Source organism: Herpailurus yagouaroundi, unplaced genomic scaffold (genome assembly GCF_014898765.1).
Source record: "Herpailurus yagouaroundi ecotype Mexico unplaced genomic scaffold, PumYag 210, whole genome shotgun sequence".
Classification (NCBI taxonomy): domain Eukaryota; kingdom Metazoa; phylum Chordata; class Mammalia; order Carnivora; family Felidae; genus Herpailurus; species Herpailurus yagouaroundi.
This window is the reverse complement of record NW_024412441.1, coordinates 2,556,312-2,573,811: the sequence shown is the minus strand read 5'-3', so window position 1 is coordinate 2,573,811 and position 17,500 is coordinate 2,556,312. Positions and strand designations below refer to the sequence as shown.

General features: G+C 34.3%; 1 long non-coding RNA gene across 6 annotated transcripts in view; it reads left to right on the top strand.

The window, feature by feature from the left end:
- Positions 1 to 17,500, top strand: part of LOC121016259 (uncharacterized) — a 249,064-nt gene that overhangs the window by 151,083 nt on the left and 80,481 nt on the right. For 4 of the 6 annotated variants that reach the window (XR_005784186.1, XR_005784187.1, XR_005784184.1 and 1 more), the window contains one exon: positions 2,365 to 2,369. The exons of the other annotated variants lie outside the window; for them this stretch is intronic. This is a non-coding gene — a long non-coding RNA (uncharacterized LOC121016259). The remainder of the gene's footprint in view (positions 1 to 2,364; positions 2,370 to 17,500) is intronic. 6 annotated transcript variants of the gene reach the window in all.

Genomic DNA, 17,500 nt, shown 5'->3' with positions numbered 1-17,500 from the left:
CAAGGTTACTGTCAGAGCAACTCTGATAATTTCTGGTTTGTTTTTTGTCTCCTTATTTCTGCTGTATCCCTCAGCAGAGGTTTATTACAATAAACTTGGATACTAAATGAGGCTTTATTAATTAGGGATGGGCAGAAAACCAGCTGTGACATAGTGACCCCGGGTGGGAAGCCAAACCAGAGTAATTAAGACATAACATGGTAATGGGAACAAATAATGAATACACTCAGTGACCTGATGCCAAGCGGTGCCCCCTCTCCAGGCCTGTTTTTTTTTTCTCTCTTTTACTTTTTTTTTTCCCTTTAAACTGATAGTCCCCTTGAATTGCCTTCTTATTATACTTTGATACAGATGGCATCCAAAGTAGTAAAAGTTGAGGAAAATATGGACTAGTGTTGGAGAAACTGTGAAGTTTATGTGATACTATTCTTATTTTCAGGGACCAGAGATTGATGCTCCTTTATTTTTTATCACACAGCATTTCTCTTACAAGGAGAAAAGCCAGTTGAATAAGACTCGGGTCCAAGCATGCACGTCTCCCCACCCAGTCATGATCTACAGTATCTCCTGGGTTTCTTCCTGTGATGCTAACTCCCCTCTGATGCTGAGTGAGTGAATGAATGAATGAATAAGAATTCGGAAGAAGTCAGTGGGATTCCCCAAGGTCGCAGGAAATGAGGAAGTCTCATATGGCTCTCTATGTCAGGTTCTTGCTGCCCAATCAGGAGACTGTGATAAGGTGGTCCTCAAGGAGTCCACATCAAATATCCATAGACTTAGAACCACAAAGAAGCTATCAAAAGAGCATGCCCACAGTTTTAAAATGGTTCACAAAGTTTCCAGGTGGATGAAAACCTGACCCAATCACACGTTTTCTTCAGTGTACTTTGGGTTTGGATCAAGAGTGAATCTGCCACAAGACAAGAGCTTTATTTTTAACTTTTAAAAACCTCCATAAATGCTATGGCTGTCAAATATTTTTAGTGATTCTTGTTCACTTCCTGTTAAAACCTCATTGTTTGGTACCTTTGCAGATCTTGAAGTTAAATAGCATCTATGCTCAAATAACTCCAAGTCTGACACAGAGTAGGTGCTTAATATAAGCGTATTAACTAATTATCTAGGCATGTAAAGTAGCAAATAAAGGAGTCCGCTAAAATTGCTTGTGTTGGTACATAGTACAAGCAAATAAACCATCAACATTCCTGTAATGGATATTAAGACATTTTCCTTTTAATTTTCTGAACTTTTAAGGCTAATTGCTTCAAGTTTGTTTGTTTATACATATCAACATAGCTAAAAAATATTCATGATACATAGTATAACCTAAAAGATTTTCTTGTCCCAACTTAAAATCATTTGTACCTCAGTTCATTCTTTGTTTGACACAAAATCTTCACCTAGTTTTCAAATAATAAAGTATTACTAAATAAGATCTTCCCTAACATTAACAGAAAAAAAGAGTTATGAATATGTCAATTACAGCTCTCTTAAGTTATCCATTAGCTCCACTTCGGGTGTAAAGGCTTTTCTTTTTTCTATAAAAACTGCCTAACACTTGTGAGAGAGCCATAGATGGTATTCTCGATAATGTGGCCTTGTGTCGTGAAAGCATTGGCATTTCTTTTGCCTCCTGTGAATCATATCATAGCTGGCATACTGAATTAATCAATAGAAATATTCTGTATCTATTAACAATTTACTGTTAGGAGAGAAAAGTCCTAGAAAAGTGAAAGAAAGAATTGCCCCCATTTAATTTTAAAGCAGCTCTACGTGGACCTTAGCACATTGAGCAAAGAAGATACATTACAGGACCACTGACTTCATGCTTTTATATATTTTTTTAAATGAGATGAGTTTAGGGGCGCCTGGGTGGCGCAGTCGGTTAAGCGTCCGACTTCAGCCAGGTCACGATCTCGCGGTCCGTGAGTTCGAGCCCCGCGTCGGGCTCTGGGCTGATGGCTCAGAGCCTGGAGCCTGTTTCCGATTCTGTGTCTCCCTCTCTCTCTGGGCTGATGGCTCAGAGCCTGGAGCCTGTTTCCGATTCTGTGTCTCCCTCTCTCTCTGCCCCTCCCCAGTTCATGCTCTGTCTCTCTCTGTCCCCAAAATAAATAAACGTTGAAAAAAAAAAATTAAAAAAATAAAAAAAAATAAATGAGATGAGTTTGAATAAATAGGTAAATAAGATAGTTGTAATGGAACCTAACATTTTCTTTCTTTAGACCTGTTTTAGTATGATATTCAAATGAGTGACTTCAGGAAAGTTGTAAGAATGTTCTCTATATTTGTAGCCCTGACCTATGTATATTATAAATGTAATATAATGCAATAATGTAATATAAAAGAAGGACCTCTGTCTTATAGAGAGAGTATTTTCATTTATTTTTTTAATAGGGCAAACATTCATGCATCCAGATGGTATGGATGTGGGGAATGGATATGGGAAACTTGCTCCTATTTAACCAAATAGAATTTCTTAGCCAGCCTGAAAAAAAATGCTTTATGATACCCTCCCCCCCCCCTTTCAATTCCTCCTGTTTGGGTGGGTTTTATTTAAAAGTCAAGCTCAGGAAATTCAGAGCTTTGAGAAATAGTTTCCACATCCTTTGAGTAAGTTTAGAAAATTTCTCTTTTTGGTTTTAAATTAAAGGTAAAAAACAAACAAACAAACAAAAAAACAACATCTCCATAAATAGGAAAGAGGTCCTTGGGCTAAGTCAGTCTTTATCCACTGCTTAGCTGGAAACATAATCAAATACAGAAATTTGGAAAGATAAAAGTACACTTTCCCCCATCAACCCACTGTTAACATCGTAAAGGACCTGTGCATCAAGCACGTAAAGATTGTACCCCAGAGCATGTCCCAGGTAACTTGAAATAAAGGCAGTTGCTTCTGCAGTCTCAGAAGACAGGCAGATGCTCTTTTCTTTGGAAGATATTAATGCTGATGCAGTAAACATTTCCAGAGAAGCTTTCCCAGAGTGGAGTCCTTTGCTTTTCCCCCATTCATCCTCCTCCCTGTTCTTTGAGCTTGAAAAGAAGAGAACTGACAGCATATAAAAAAATAGTGGATGGAAGATGGACAGAAATCAGAAAGAAGGGAAGTGATTAGAGATGGACCCAGAAAACCATCCTCTTCCCTGACAACTGCCTCGTGAAGGCGGAGGAAAAAAATAATTCCTAGAAACATCATTTATGAACTGGTGTCCTCACTCATCATTTTCTGTATTTTCCAGCTTCTCTAAAAATGTTTTACATTTTTAATTAAATAGGATTTTTAGTTTTTTAAAAGTAAATGGTCTTCCAAGACATTCACATTTAGTCCATGTGAAAGAATAGTATAGTTGGAAAGAAACTAAAGATTATTTGGCATAACATCTTCAAGGGATTTGGGAAAAAACTATTCTGACTCCAGGTTTTGAGCACTTTCATCTATCTGTCTATCTATCTATCATCTACATAAATACATATACATGTGTAAATACACATATATGTAATTCTCCTGTGTGTATGTGTGAAAATATTAAGAATTATAATGCATGCTAAGCTCTTTATCCCCAGTGATTGTGTAGAGGACAGTGGTGTGCAGATAGCAGATATTATATTTGCCTCATTCTAGATCCACTGCCCACGATTTTCCACCCATTTGTTTTCAACGGTTCCCTTGGCTTCTGGTTTCCAGTTGGGTTTAGATAATAAAAGCATGGGCAGTACATTCACAGGACAGGAGGGGAGTAAGTGGAAGTACTTATTCTCCCACTCCTTTATTACCAGGCCACAAGTTGTCAATGGCTACAAAAATAATATAGTATAATCCATTGAATCATTCATTTAACAAATATTTATTGAGGTCCAAACTGCAGTTGGTATTGGGGCCCAACAGCCACCAAAGGCATGAGATACCTGCTCACACATAATTTATGTGACAAGTGTCTGTTTTGATTGTTTTCATTTTTAGTCATGAGATATTTGAAGTATGTGGTGATCCACCTTTTGGTGAGAAGCCTTTTTTTTTTTTTTTTTTTTTTAAGAAGTGGAGAAAAATATCAAAGCAATCCTTGTAAATTCTGGTAGTCATTTGACATGTTCCTGGCAAATAGGTTTTATATACCAGGGAAATTGTTGAGTGAAAAAGGAAAGTAAAATGAATCTTAATTACTTTTCAAAGGGTATTTGAGCTGCGATGATACCAAATGAATTAATGAAATATTAAAGATGGGTGTGTAAGCAGGAAGACCCTGTTTCTTACCAGGCATACCCTAAAGTGCGCCAAGCATATGCATTAAACCAGGCTGTAAGATTAATTAAAAACGGCAGATGATCTTTGCTTAACACTTGCAGGTTGTCTTGATGTAGGAAAGAAATTCATCATTCATAGAGGAACTTATTTGAGTTATAGATTTGACAACTAAGACTGAACATACATAGTGATAAAACATCTGCTCAAGTCTAGTCAAAAGCTCAGTCAGTTTCGTGAAGAAATCAGTCAAGCCTGTTGCTCGGTGGCACGTAGACAAAAACCACCAACTGATCGACTGAGTTTTTCACTTTTGAATGGGTTGTTTGGCATCATGTAGACCCAGCCTATGATTATACTGCCATCTGTATTCTTTCTTACATCAGGCTTATTTCAGCCACAACTTATACATGCTGTTTTGAGAAGAACTAGTCAATATTTTGGTTTGTCTTTAGCTATAAGAGCGCCGTAGACAGTCTTGCGTGAACTTGGCTCTGCCTTGCTAATTCTCTGTCAGTTCTGGCAGCTATAGGAATTTAAGTTCATGGTGTAGATATTTGGATTCCCCTCAAAATAAAAATAAAATATGTAAAATAAAATCTCAAAATAGGCTGCTTGTCTTTAACAAAAATACCCAAATTCCTAGAAATGGCCAGCCATAGTCAATATGTATATATGTGAGAGTATAATTTTAATGTTAAAACAATACAAACAGAATATTTTGAAGTTAACAATTGCTCATGTTATCATAGTTTTCAAACTACATGAAGCAATTGAAAAAATCTTCCTTTACCAAATTCAACTGCACATAAAGCTTTTGAAACTGTAAGATACTTTGCGGTGGTGGTAGGATTGGAAATTGCAAAATGAATTAAAATATTACACATATTTATCCTCACTAGCACTTTGACAACTTATAATATTATAGCCACTGTAGTGATCAGTTATTTCTTCTAAGGGCATATGCTTAAAAAAAGAGAGAAAGGTTGAGCTTTGGAGGGCAACGAATCATCAAAGAGTTTTTGCATAATGATAAAATTGTTCTCTGGTTTTAACAGCTCAGAGCCATATTAAAACGTGTCCCTCTGTAAGTATACCTGAATCAAAATCCCTTTTTTTGTTTGTTTTCTTTAGTAAAAGTTGAAGGAAGTGATAAGTCAAAGAAAATGAGGAGGCAATATGTGTTCTTCTTTAACAAAGGAGTAAATAGAGCAGATTCAGGTTTATGGATCCTGAAATTTATAAAATTTGGGTGACCTGGTTTTGAAAATATATGAAATTATAAATAAAAATCAAGTGAGAAAGTTAATGCTATTTAATTGAAAGGAATATTATTTAATTAGTGTTACTTAAAATTAGAGGAAAAGGGTCTTTGGAAAAGGCATGTGCAGATGAGCGGCCCTAAATTTGAGGTACATTATTTTTACAATGTAGCCAATAATAGGACTGACAAAATATCCTAGAACAACAACAATGAAAAAATTACCTTGAATTTGAACACAGGAAAATAATTTGTCATAAAGAATATGATTTATGATATATCTTACATTTAAATCTCTTTTGATTACCATAATTCATAAATAATACTTGTATGGGAGCAGTCTTGGTTTCTTTTTTCCTTTATTCCAGTAAAATCTGAGTCATCTTACTCTTAATTTCATTACTTTATGAAACATTTCAGAATCACTCAGTAAAGACTCTTCAAACATTAGGAGTGGTGGGCATATTACCAGAAGAAATATGGTAGACCTAGAGGAGATGAAATGATAGTTGGAATTGAGAGGCCACAGATTTTTGTCTCACATGTTATCAGCATCCTCACTTTACAGATAAGTGTAATAAAGTCCAGAGAGGAGAGCAACTTATCCAACTTTACTGAAACCTTTCGTGGCAAAGGTGAGTTTAAAGGACACACCTGTGAACAGCCAATCCAGAGCCATACCCACTGCACCTGACTTCACATCAACCTCAGACCTCCCATTCCCTTCACTGTGTCAGCCAACCAACTTCATTGTTGTGGTCAATACCATTGACATCTAGATTAGGATACTTGGAACTACCTAGTGAATTATAGTGCCTTCTCTCAGACTCATGTGGTATCAATCCAATTTCAAGTGAGCCTTCTGAGAACATTATGGTGTTTACACACACTTGCTCTGACCCCTGGACACCTGTGGCAGCACTGCATCTTGCCAATCGTAAGTAATGCAGTTAACAGAAACTCAGATACATGATTCTCTACTTTTAAGATAGTTCTTCCAGTTAATTAGTTTATTCACTCAGACAGAGGTGATATGGGAGTTCTTCACATTGTTTTTCTAGCAGTTTGAGAGAAATTAAGTCTTTCATGGTAACAACAAAAAATACTGATTTAAATGTGAATACATATTTTTAGGCATATCAGTTAAATGGCAAGAAAGTTCAGTAGTTCTCACCGGTCAGAAACTAAGTGAAAGAACCCAAGAGGCAAGTGAAACAGTTACTATAGTTTGTGTTCCTAGGGCACTGATCAACCTAGGTGAACCTGAGTGTTCTTTTTACATCTTGATACGTTGCAGTGCTCACAAGGAAAGGATATGACATCTAAAAGGTAATCCTCTTTATAAATCTGAGACCCTAAAGAGCCACACTCTCAGTATAAGTAGAAATATTACGTTCCCCCAAGTGATCAGCAAGACGAATTCAACTAAACTTTGAATAAAGGAGAAACCTCTTCTTTGGGAACTCATATCACAAGTCAATCTTTACCAGCTAAGTTTGCAAATACTTTGATATGGGGAAATAAACTCAAACCATACCTTAATTAAAATGCTATTATATCACTGGTGCCCCCAGGTACCTGGCAGGAGCAAACACATATCATCTCTACAGGAACCTATTTCAATCCAAATCTCAGCAAATGTATATAAATAAAGTTTAAAGAATGAGAACTCAATGTCAAAATTATAACACAAAGCAGCAGAAAACATCAGCAAAAGAATCTGACCCCAAACTTTCATATATTGAAAATATCAAAATAATAATAATAATAGAGACTAAGTAGGTTTAGCATATTTAATAAATTAAAATAGGGGATAAAAATGAGCAAGATAGCAGAGTCTATTAAAAACTGACCAAGCAGGTATAAAATTAACCAAAGATATCAGTGAAAGAAAAATATAATAATTGAAATTAAAAACTCAATACTTGCCTCTAAAATTACATTAGACACAGATAAAAATAGAATTCATAAACTGGAAGACATATCTGAAGAAATTATCTGGATTGTAGTAAAGCAAGGCAAGGAAATAGGAAACATGACTGAGTTATTAATAGGCATGGAGGATAGAGTGAACACTCTAAAGCATATATATTTAGAAGTTTTGTTAAGAATAGAGAGAAGCAACATTTCAAGATAAAATGACTAATAGTTTTTCAGAACCAATGAAAACACCCATCCTTAGATTCATAAAATCCCAAGGAAAATGTTTTTGAAGTCTACATTTATCTACATCCATATATAGATCTGTATCTATATATCTATATAGATGTATATCTATATGTAAATATATAGTGCTAAAATTGAATATCACTGAGGACAAAGAAATGATCTTGAAATCAGATGGAAAAGATACATTGTCTAAGTAAATAGAATGATTAAATTAACACATTCTCATCAGTAGCAATGGAAGCCAGAGATAATAGAATACCTTCAGTGTACTGAGAGAAAATAACTATGAACCTAGAATTCCATATTCAACAAAGAGTGAAGGTGAAATAAAGACATCTCCATGTGGAAATTCTGAGATGCAAGGATGATGTTCTAAGAAAGTAATTAATATGTTGTTAAGACTAAGTAAACATTGACTACTGTGTTTGTAACAGAAAAATAATGGGGTGTCTGGTCAGCTCAGTTAAGCATCTGAGTCGATTTTGGCTCAGGTCGTGATTTTGCAGTTTGTGAGTTTGAGCACCCCCCCCCCACCACCACACACACACAGGCTCTGCACTGATGGTGGAGAGCCTGCTTGGGATTCTCTCTCTCTCTCTCTCTCTCTCTCTCTCTCTCTTTCTCTCTCTCTCTCTCTCTCTCTCTCTCCCCCCCTCTGTCCCTCCACCACTCATGATCTTTCTCCCAAAATAAATAAATAAAATTTAAAAAGTGAAAGAGAAAAATAAGGTAAAATAAAAATCCCTATAGCAATAGTGCATAAAAAGAGAAGAAATTTTCAGTTAATACTGTCCTAACATTTGTTTGGAAGGAGAGTGAATTGATGATTAACTTCAGAATTTGATAAGTTAGTATGCATGTTAAAATTCCCAGAGTTATTACTAAAAGAAATGAAGCACAGTAAGCAAAAAGGAAAAAAAAAATCTAATGAGAAACCATACTGCATTCAAAAGAATAAAATAAAAGTAGTAAAAATGAACCTAGAGTAGGAGAGACAAATTTTTATCCCCAAAGAAGATAGAGGCAAGTTTAAAAAATCAGAAATTCTAATAAATCTAAGTGGGTTAAATGATCCAGTGAAAAACAAATAGACATATATAACACATAAAAATACAAATAGTTTGAAAAAATGCAAATAGATTGAATAATAGGAAAAGGTATACCACCAAAATAAGAAAAAGAAAAAAAAATCTAGTGCAGTTTGATTATTATCAGGCAAAATAGATATTAAAATCAAAATAATTCCTGAGATTAAGAGAGAACTAGGTAATGATGAATGACTCAATGCAATGGAAATATAAAATTTTTAAATGCTAGTCACTTAAAACATACAAAACAAAATCTTGTCTTCAAAAAATATATAAAGCAAAAATTAAAACAAATAGAAGTGTAAATTAATTCATTATATTGGAACGTTGTAACTATACTTATCATTAATTAAGAAAAATAAATCAGAATATCAATTTGAAAGACAGTTTACAAGCTTTATCTAATGGATTTATATAGAACATGTTTCTTTTCTTTTTTTAGAAAGAACGGTAATTTAGAAGATAATATAAAAGAAACATTTTGACTCTAAGTTGTCCAATAAATATTGGTTTAATGATTAATGTTAGTTTGTCATTCTCTTATGACATTTTCCTTAAATTTGTTTTATCTTACCTGCTTGTTTTCCCTGATGGCATAGCTTTTTTTTTTTTTTTTTTAACTTTTGGAAGTATATATAATTAATGAAATATTTTAAACTTGAAAGTAAGAACTTCTCAATACTCAAAAAAAAAGTGAGCATCATCTATTGTCCTTGTGGTTTGAATAGAACATATCTCAATTTTATTATAATCAAAATAACATTTTCTAATAACTTAGTATATTGAAAGTCACAATTATTACCTTATTAATTCAGACTGTCATTCTTAAAAAGTTAAGTGGCCGAAGGACACTGATCCTTTAGGTGTATACTCTATTATGTGAAAGTAGTTTATCATCATCCCATTTACATATGCTAAATCCTTTAAGCAAGGACAGATCAAAGAATTTACTGTTGTTTTATCTTTGACAATCCCCTAAATGATGCTCCATGAGGGTACTATTTCTAGGGTGCCTCACGTTCTACAGAAACACAAAAACAATTCCAGTTGTAGAAAAAATGGGAAGACGGTGGAGTACTTATCCAATAAACTCCATTGCATCTATAACTACTTGAATAATTGACCCCACTTTTTTTTCTTTTTGTCAGAATTAGTTGGATAAATGCCTTAGTTTTCCATTTTACTTAATCTGTGTAGACAGAGCCAAAGAATCCCTCCTCCCTTCAGTGCAAGCTTTTCTACAGCACAAATGATGTTAATGCTCTTGATTGGCATGACACAGCACTCTAAACCATTTGACTCCAGTGAATTAGTCAAGCAAGAATGTCTGAAAGCAGAGTGACTCCGTTTAAGTACTTAAATGCACAGCAAACAACTGCTTGCCTTTTTTTCTTCTCTAGTGCTGTCTCATGAAGCAGTGTATTATTACAGATAATCTACGGTGAATAAAAGACAAAGCATTCTGTGTTCAAAATATACACACATTTGCCAAGCTTACTGAACCTGTGATTTTTCAAAATAAAAGATACAAATATTTATTTGAAAAATGATATAATTAAGAGAAGCTTACTACAGAGCAGCAACTACACATGCTGTATAACAAACCATAACACCAATAAACAGGTTTTGCTGACAGACACCTATTATCAATAAGATTAGTTGAACTCAAAAGAGTGCCAGGAACCCTCTTTCATGCTTCAACAAAACATAATTTGTTTGAAGTAATGATGACTAGTTATGTATAATTATCTGATTATCAAAAAAAAAAAAAAAACCCAAACTTGTTTAAACAACTTTGGTGTGCTGCATTATAAGGTTTCATTTAGTCTCTGAATTATTTAATGTTTATGTAGTTCTGAGACAAACTGCACTATTCAAAACCAATTAAAAGATTTGCCCAGATTACCCATAACTTGCAAATTGGCACAACATGGTAGGATACTTATTAAGTCGGGATGTTTTTTGGAGAGTAGTAGAAGCTTCAAAAAATAATGAGGTTTTCCAGAAGGGGAATAGTTTATAAATCATCAGTCAATGAAAATGATTCATGAAATTATATCAATTTTAATATAAAACAACATAAGTCTTATCTCTTGTGTAGGTAGACTTCTAAGGTGTATGAGAAAGTGAATTGCTTATACTATGCAAATGAAAATAATCATTCAGTGTCTAGCAGACTCTTGCAAATCAGGAAAAATATTTAGATTTATACACAAAGAATTTTAGTCATTCTTATTCTTCTGGTTTACGTGGAAACACAATGACTTAAACTAATACTATTTTCTATTCAAATGGCATAAATTAACTTTGCTTCTTGGAACAATTTATTTTGAATACTTGCCCAATGAGTTAAAATGCTAAAATTTTTCTTCCCTGGTAAGGTCCCAGTTCTTTATGGGAGGTAACTTAATCTGGGTAATTATCAGGAAGACAATAAAGATAGTTATAAGATTTAAACTTATTTAAGTTTAAGGTAAATTTATATATAATGTATGACACTGAGCCTAATAATCTCCACACATTTACATTATCAACAGGCTTTGGCCACAAGTTGTATAAACTGATATGGGATAGACAAAAGGAGGATTATTTTTTTCCTGGAATAAGGAGTTTAGAAATAGGAGGCAGCTGATGACATTGGTTCCATGACTTAAACATATTGGGGTTAATATTAAATGAATTGTTCCTGTACTTTTTCTCATGGCTGCCCCATCCCTTGGCATTGTGTTCACGTCAAGGAAAGATGGAATCAGGGAAACTGAAATGTCAGCACTATCTGTTGCTTTATCAGACAAGTAAAAGCTTTCCCCCCAAATACTCCTGCAGCTGAATTTCTTTCATCTTGCTAGTCAGAAATATGTCACACGGCCACCCTGAGCTGCAAGGCTGGGTGGGAAAGTGAGTATTTTTTACAGTCAAGATGGGAAAGAGAAAAAGGTTGAGTCAGCTAAGTAACAGTTTTTATATCAATATCAATATTCTAATAACGGGAGAGTGATTTAGTTCATTACTTACATGCATCCAAAAAGTGGAAATTATATTTCCCTGTCTACCTCATAGATTATGTGAAGGTTAAATGAGATGATACACCTGAAATTACTCCATGAGCTATAAGGAACTAAACATAATTACTCCATAAGCTATAAGGAACTAAACATAGTTTGGACAGTCAACACTGATGTGAGAACACAATCTTGAACATCCTGTGCCATAACGCCTTGTATTACTGCTCACCTCAATTTAGCCTCCCCATTTCCAGAAACCCATTCTGCAGACCTGTGAACACAAGTGTACTCCAAGTCCTGATACAGAGAAGTCAAAATATTCACAGTAAGTGCAGAGGGAAAAGAGACAAATAAAGCAACTAGAAATAAAGTGTTTTAAAGGAATGAAGATAACGATGATTTATTGTACTATAATGAGCATCTAGAATAGAAAATCTATAAAAGGTACCTAGAATTCCACATTGTAAAAGCAGAAATTTTCCTTAAAATTGAGGGAAAACCTGGGGCACCTGGGTGACTCGGTCTGTTGAGCGGCCAGCTTCAGCTCAGGTCATGATCTCACGGTCCGTGAGTTCGAGCCCCGCATCGGGCTCTGTGTTGACAGCTCGGAGCCTGCAGCCTGTTTCAGATTCTGTGTCTCCCTCTCTCTGACCCTCCCCCATTCATGCCCTGTCTCTCTCTGTCTCAAAAATAAATAAACATTAAAAAAATTTAAAAAAAATAATTGAGGTAAAACCTGATTAAGTATGTTTAAAAACATTATGTTTCAAGAAAACAATGATAAATATATAGCCTGACTAAAGTATTAAACCTCAAGTAATTTTGTAAATTTTAATTCCAGTACCGTTAACATACAGTGTTATATTAGTATTAGGTATATAATATAGTGTTTCAAAAATTCTATACATGACTCAGTGCTCATCATGGTAAGTTTACTCTTAATCCACCTGTTTCACCCATCCCTCCCCCACCACCTCCCTTCTGGAAACCATCAATTTGTTCTCTACAGTTAAAAGTCTGTTTTTTGGTTTGTCTCTTTCTTTCTTTGTTTTGTTTCTTAAATTCCACATATAAGTGAAATCACATGGTATCTGTCTTTCTCTTACTGACTTATTTCATTTAGCATTATACCCTCTAGGTCCATCCATGTTGCTGTAAATGGAAAGATTTAATTATTTTTTATTTTTATTTTTCATATTATTTTCATATTAGTTTATATATAATGGAATATAATATGTACATTTATCTATTATATATAATATATATATATATATATATACACACATGATGTATCTCACTTTATCTATTCATCTATCAATGGACATTTGGGTTCCTTCCATTATTTGACTATTATAAAATAATGCTGCAATAAACATAGGCATGGATGTATCTTTTTGCATGATTGTTTTTGTATTTTTTAGGTAAATAGCCAGTAGTAGAGTTACTGGATCATATGGTAATTCTGTTTTCAATTTTTTGAAAAACCTTTTTCCTCACCAACACTTGTCTCTTGTGTTTTTGATTTTTAGCCATTCTGACATGTATGACATGATATTTCATTGTGGTTTTGATCTCTGTTTCCCCAATGATGAGTGATGTTGAACATCTTTTCATGTGTCTGTTGTCCATCAGCATGTCTTCTTTGGAGAAATGTCTGTTGATGTCTTCTTCCCATTTTTAATTGGATTGGTTTTTTTGGTTTTGAGTTGTAGAAGTTCTTTATATATTCTGGATACTAACCCTTTGTCACATGTCATTTGCAAATACTTTCTTACAGTAGATTGCCTTTTGTACTACTCTCATACAGTAGATTTCTGGTTGTTTCCCTTCCTGTGCAGAAGCTTTTTATTTTCATGCAATCCCAATAGTTTACTTTTGCTTTTGTTTTTCTTGCCTCATGAGACATATCAATGTCAGAAAATTGGCCGATGTCAGAGAAATTTCTACGTGTGTTCTCTTTCAGGATTTTTACAGTTTCAGGTCTCAAATTTAGGTATTTAATCCATTTTTGGTTTATTTTAATATGTGATATGAGAAAGTGGTCCAATTTCATTCTTTTGCATGTAACTGTCTGGTTTTTCCAACATTACTAGTTGAAGAGACTGCTTTTTCCCCATTGCATATTCTTGCCTCCTTTGTCAAAGATTAATTGACCCAATAATCATGGGTTTATTTCTGGCGTCTCTGTTCTCTTCCATTGATCTATGTGTCTAGTTTTTGCCAGTCCCATACTATTTTGATTGCTACAGCTTTGTAGTATGTTTTCAAATCTAGGATTGTGATACTTCTAGTTTTGTTCTTTTTAAAGATTGTTTTGGCTATCTGAGGCCTTTTGCAGTTCCATACAAATTTTAAGAACACTCGTTCTAATTCTGTGAAAAATGCTATTGGTATTTTGATAGGGAATGCAGTAAATCTGTATATCACCTTGGATAGTGTGGACATTTTAACAATATTGGTTCTTCCCATGGAATATCTTTTTATTTGCTTGTGTCATCTTCAATTTCTTTTACAATGTTTTATAGTTTTCAGAATATAGATCCTAGTTAAGTTTATTCCTAGGTATTTTATTATTTTTGTATACTTGTAAATGGAATTGTTTTCTTAATTTCTCTTTCTGCTACTTCATTATTAGTGGTAGAAATGCAACAGATTTCTTTATATTGATTTTGAATCCTGTGACCTTACTAAATTCATTTATCAGTTCTACTGTTTTGTTTTTTGTTTTGTTTTGTTTTGGTGGAGTCTTTAGGATTTTCTATATATAATATCACACCATCTGCAAATAGTGAAAGTTTTAATTCTTCTTTACTGATTGGATGCCTTTTGTTCCTTTTTCTTGTCTTACTGCTGTAGGTAAGACTTCCAAAACTATGTTAAATAAAGTGGTGAGAGTGGACATCCTTGTCTTTTCCTTATCTTAGGGGAAAAGTTCTCAGTTTTACACCATCAAGTATGATGTTAGCTGTGGGTTTTACATACATGGCCTTTATTATGTTGAGGTATGTTCCCTCTAAACATACTTTGTTGAGGGTTTTTATAATGAATAGATGTTATACTTTATCAGATTCTTTTTATCCATCTGAAATAATCACATGTCTTTTATGATTTCTCTTGTTGATGTGTTGTATCACATTGACTAAAATGCAAATATTGAACCACCCTTACATCCCAGGAATAAATCCCACTTGATTATAGTGAATGATTTTTTAATGTATTGTTTTATTTTGTTTCCCAATATTTTGTTGAGGATTTGGGTATCTAAGTTCATCAGAAATATTGGCTTGTAGTTTTCTTTTTTTGTAGTGTCTTTATCTGGTTTTGGTATAAGGGTAATGCTGGATTCATAGAATGAATTTGGAAACTTTTCTTCCTCTTCTATATTTTGGAATGATTTGAAGAGAATAGGTATTACCTCTAAATGTTTGGTAGAATTTATCTATGAAGCCCCCAGTCCCAGACTTGTTTCTGTTTGGAGTTTTTCTGATTACTGATTCAATTTCATCGCTGATAAGTCTGTTCAAGTGTTCTTTCTTTCTGATTAAGTTTTGTGACATTAATGTTTCTAGGAACTTATCCATTTCTTCCAGGTTGTCCAATTTTTCATAATATTTTTCATTATATATTTTTTCATAATATTCAGTCATAATGCTCTGTATTTCTGTGGTGTTGGTTATTTCTCCTCTTTTATTTCTGATTTTGTTTATTTATGTCCTCTCTCTCTCTCTCTCTCTCTCCCTCTCGATGACACTGGCTATAAGTTTATCAATTTTGTTGCCTTTTTAAAGTTTATTTATTTATTTTGAGAGAGAGAGAGAGAGTGAGAGAGAAAAAGAGTGCACACTCGAGGGGGGAGGGGCAGAGAGAGAGGGAGAGCAGGAATCCCAAGCAGGTTCTGTGTGTCAGCACACAGCCCAATGTGGGGCTTGAACTCATGAACCATGAGATCATAACCTGAGCCCAAATCAAGAGTTGTACACTTAACCAACTGATCCACCCAGGCACCCCTTGTTGATCTTTTTAAAGAACCAGCTCCTGGTTTCATTGATATAGACTATGCTTTTTTTTTAAGTTTCTATTTCATTTATTTCTGAATTAATCTCTATAATTTCCTTCTTTCTACTGGTTTTGGGTTTTGTTTGTTCTTGTTTTTCTTCCTCCTTTAGGTGTAAAGTTAGGTCATTTATTTGAGATTTTTTTCTTGCTTCTTGAGGTAGACTTGTATTGCTATAAACTTCCCTTTTAAAACAGTTTTTGCTGCATCCCCAAAATTTTGGAACCCTGTGTTTTCATTTTTATTTGTCTACATGTATTTTTTAATTTCCTCTCTGAACTTCTTGGTTGACCCATTCATTGTTTGGTATCATGTTATTTAGCTTCCATGTATTTGTGTTCTTTCCAGGTTTTTCTTCTTGTGGTTAATTTCTAGTTTCATAACTCTGTCTCATCTGATAAGATGCATGGTATGACTTCAGTCTTTTTGAATTTATTGAGGCTTGGCTTATGACCTAATATGTGATCTCTTCTGAAAAATGTTCCATGTGCACTTGAAAAGATTGTGTGTTCTGCTGTTTTAGAATGGAATATTCAGAATGTATCTGTTAGATCCATCTGGTCCAATGTGCCATTCAAAGCCACTGTTTCCTTATTGATTTTCTGTTTGGATGATCTATCCATTGATGTAAGTGGGATGTTAAAGTCTCCTATTACTATTGTATTACTATTGATTACTTCCTTTATGTTTGTTATTAGCTGCTTTATGGATTTGGGTGCTTCAATGTTAGGTGCATAAATATATACTATTGTTATATCTTCTTATTAGATTATTTCCTTTACAATTATATAGTGTCCTTTGTTTCTTGTATAGGGTTTCTTTTAAAGTCTTTTTGTCTGATACAAGTATTACTACCCTGGCTTTCTTTTCACTTCCATTTGCTTTCCATCCTTTACTTTCAATCTGCATATGTCTTTGGATCTGAAATGAGTCTCTTGTAGGCAGCATATAGATGAGTCTTGTGTTTTATCTATTCTGCCACCCTATGTCTTTTCATTGGGACATTAAGTCCATTTACATTCAAAGTAATTACCGATAGGTGTGTACTTATTACCTTTCTGTTAACTGTTTTATGGTTGTTTTTGTAATTCTCTGTTCCTTTTTTCTCTCATTCTTTTTTCTCATGATTTACTGGCTTTCTTTAAAGATATATTGGAGGGGCGCCTGGGTGGCTCAGTCAGTTGAGCGTCCGACTTAGGCTCAGGTCATGATCTCACTGTCCGTGAGTTCGAGCCCCACATCGGGCTCTGTGCTGACAGCTCAGAGTCTGGAGCCTATTTCAGATTCTGTGTCTCCCTCTCTGTCTCTGACCCTCCCCCGTTCAAGCTCTGTCTCTCTCTGTCTCAAAAATGAATAAAATGTTTAAAAAATTAAAAAAAAAATAAAATAAAGATATATTGGATTCCTTTCTCTTTATTTTTTACATATCTATTACTTGTTTTTAATTTATGGTTACCATTAGATTAATATATAACACCTTTTTTAAAGTTTATTTATTTATTTTGAGAGAGATAGTGAGAGAGCACAAGTGGGGTAGGGGCAGGGAGAGAGGGAGAGAATCCCAAGCAGGCTTCACACTGTCAGGGCAGAGCTTGATGTGGAGCTCAATCCAGTGAACCATGAGTTCATGACCTGAGCTGAAATCAAGAGTTGGACACTTAACCGACTAAGCCACCCAGGTGCCCC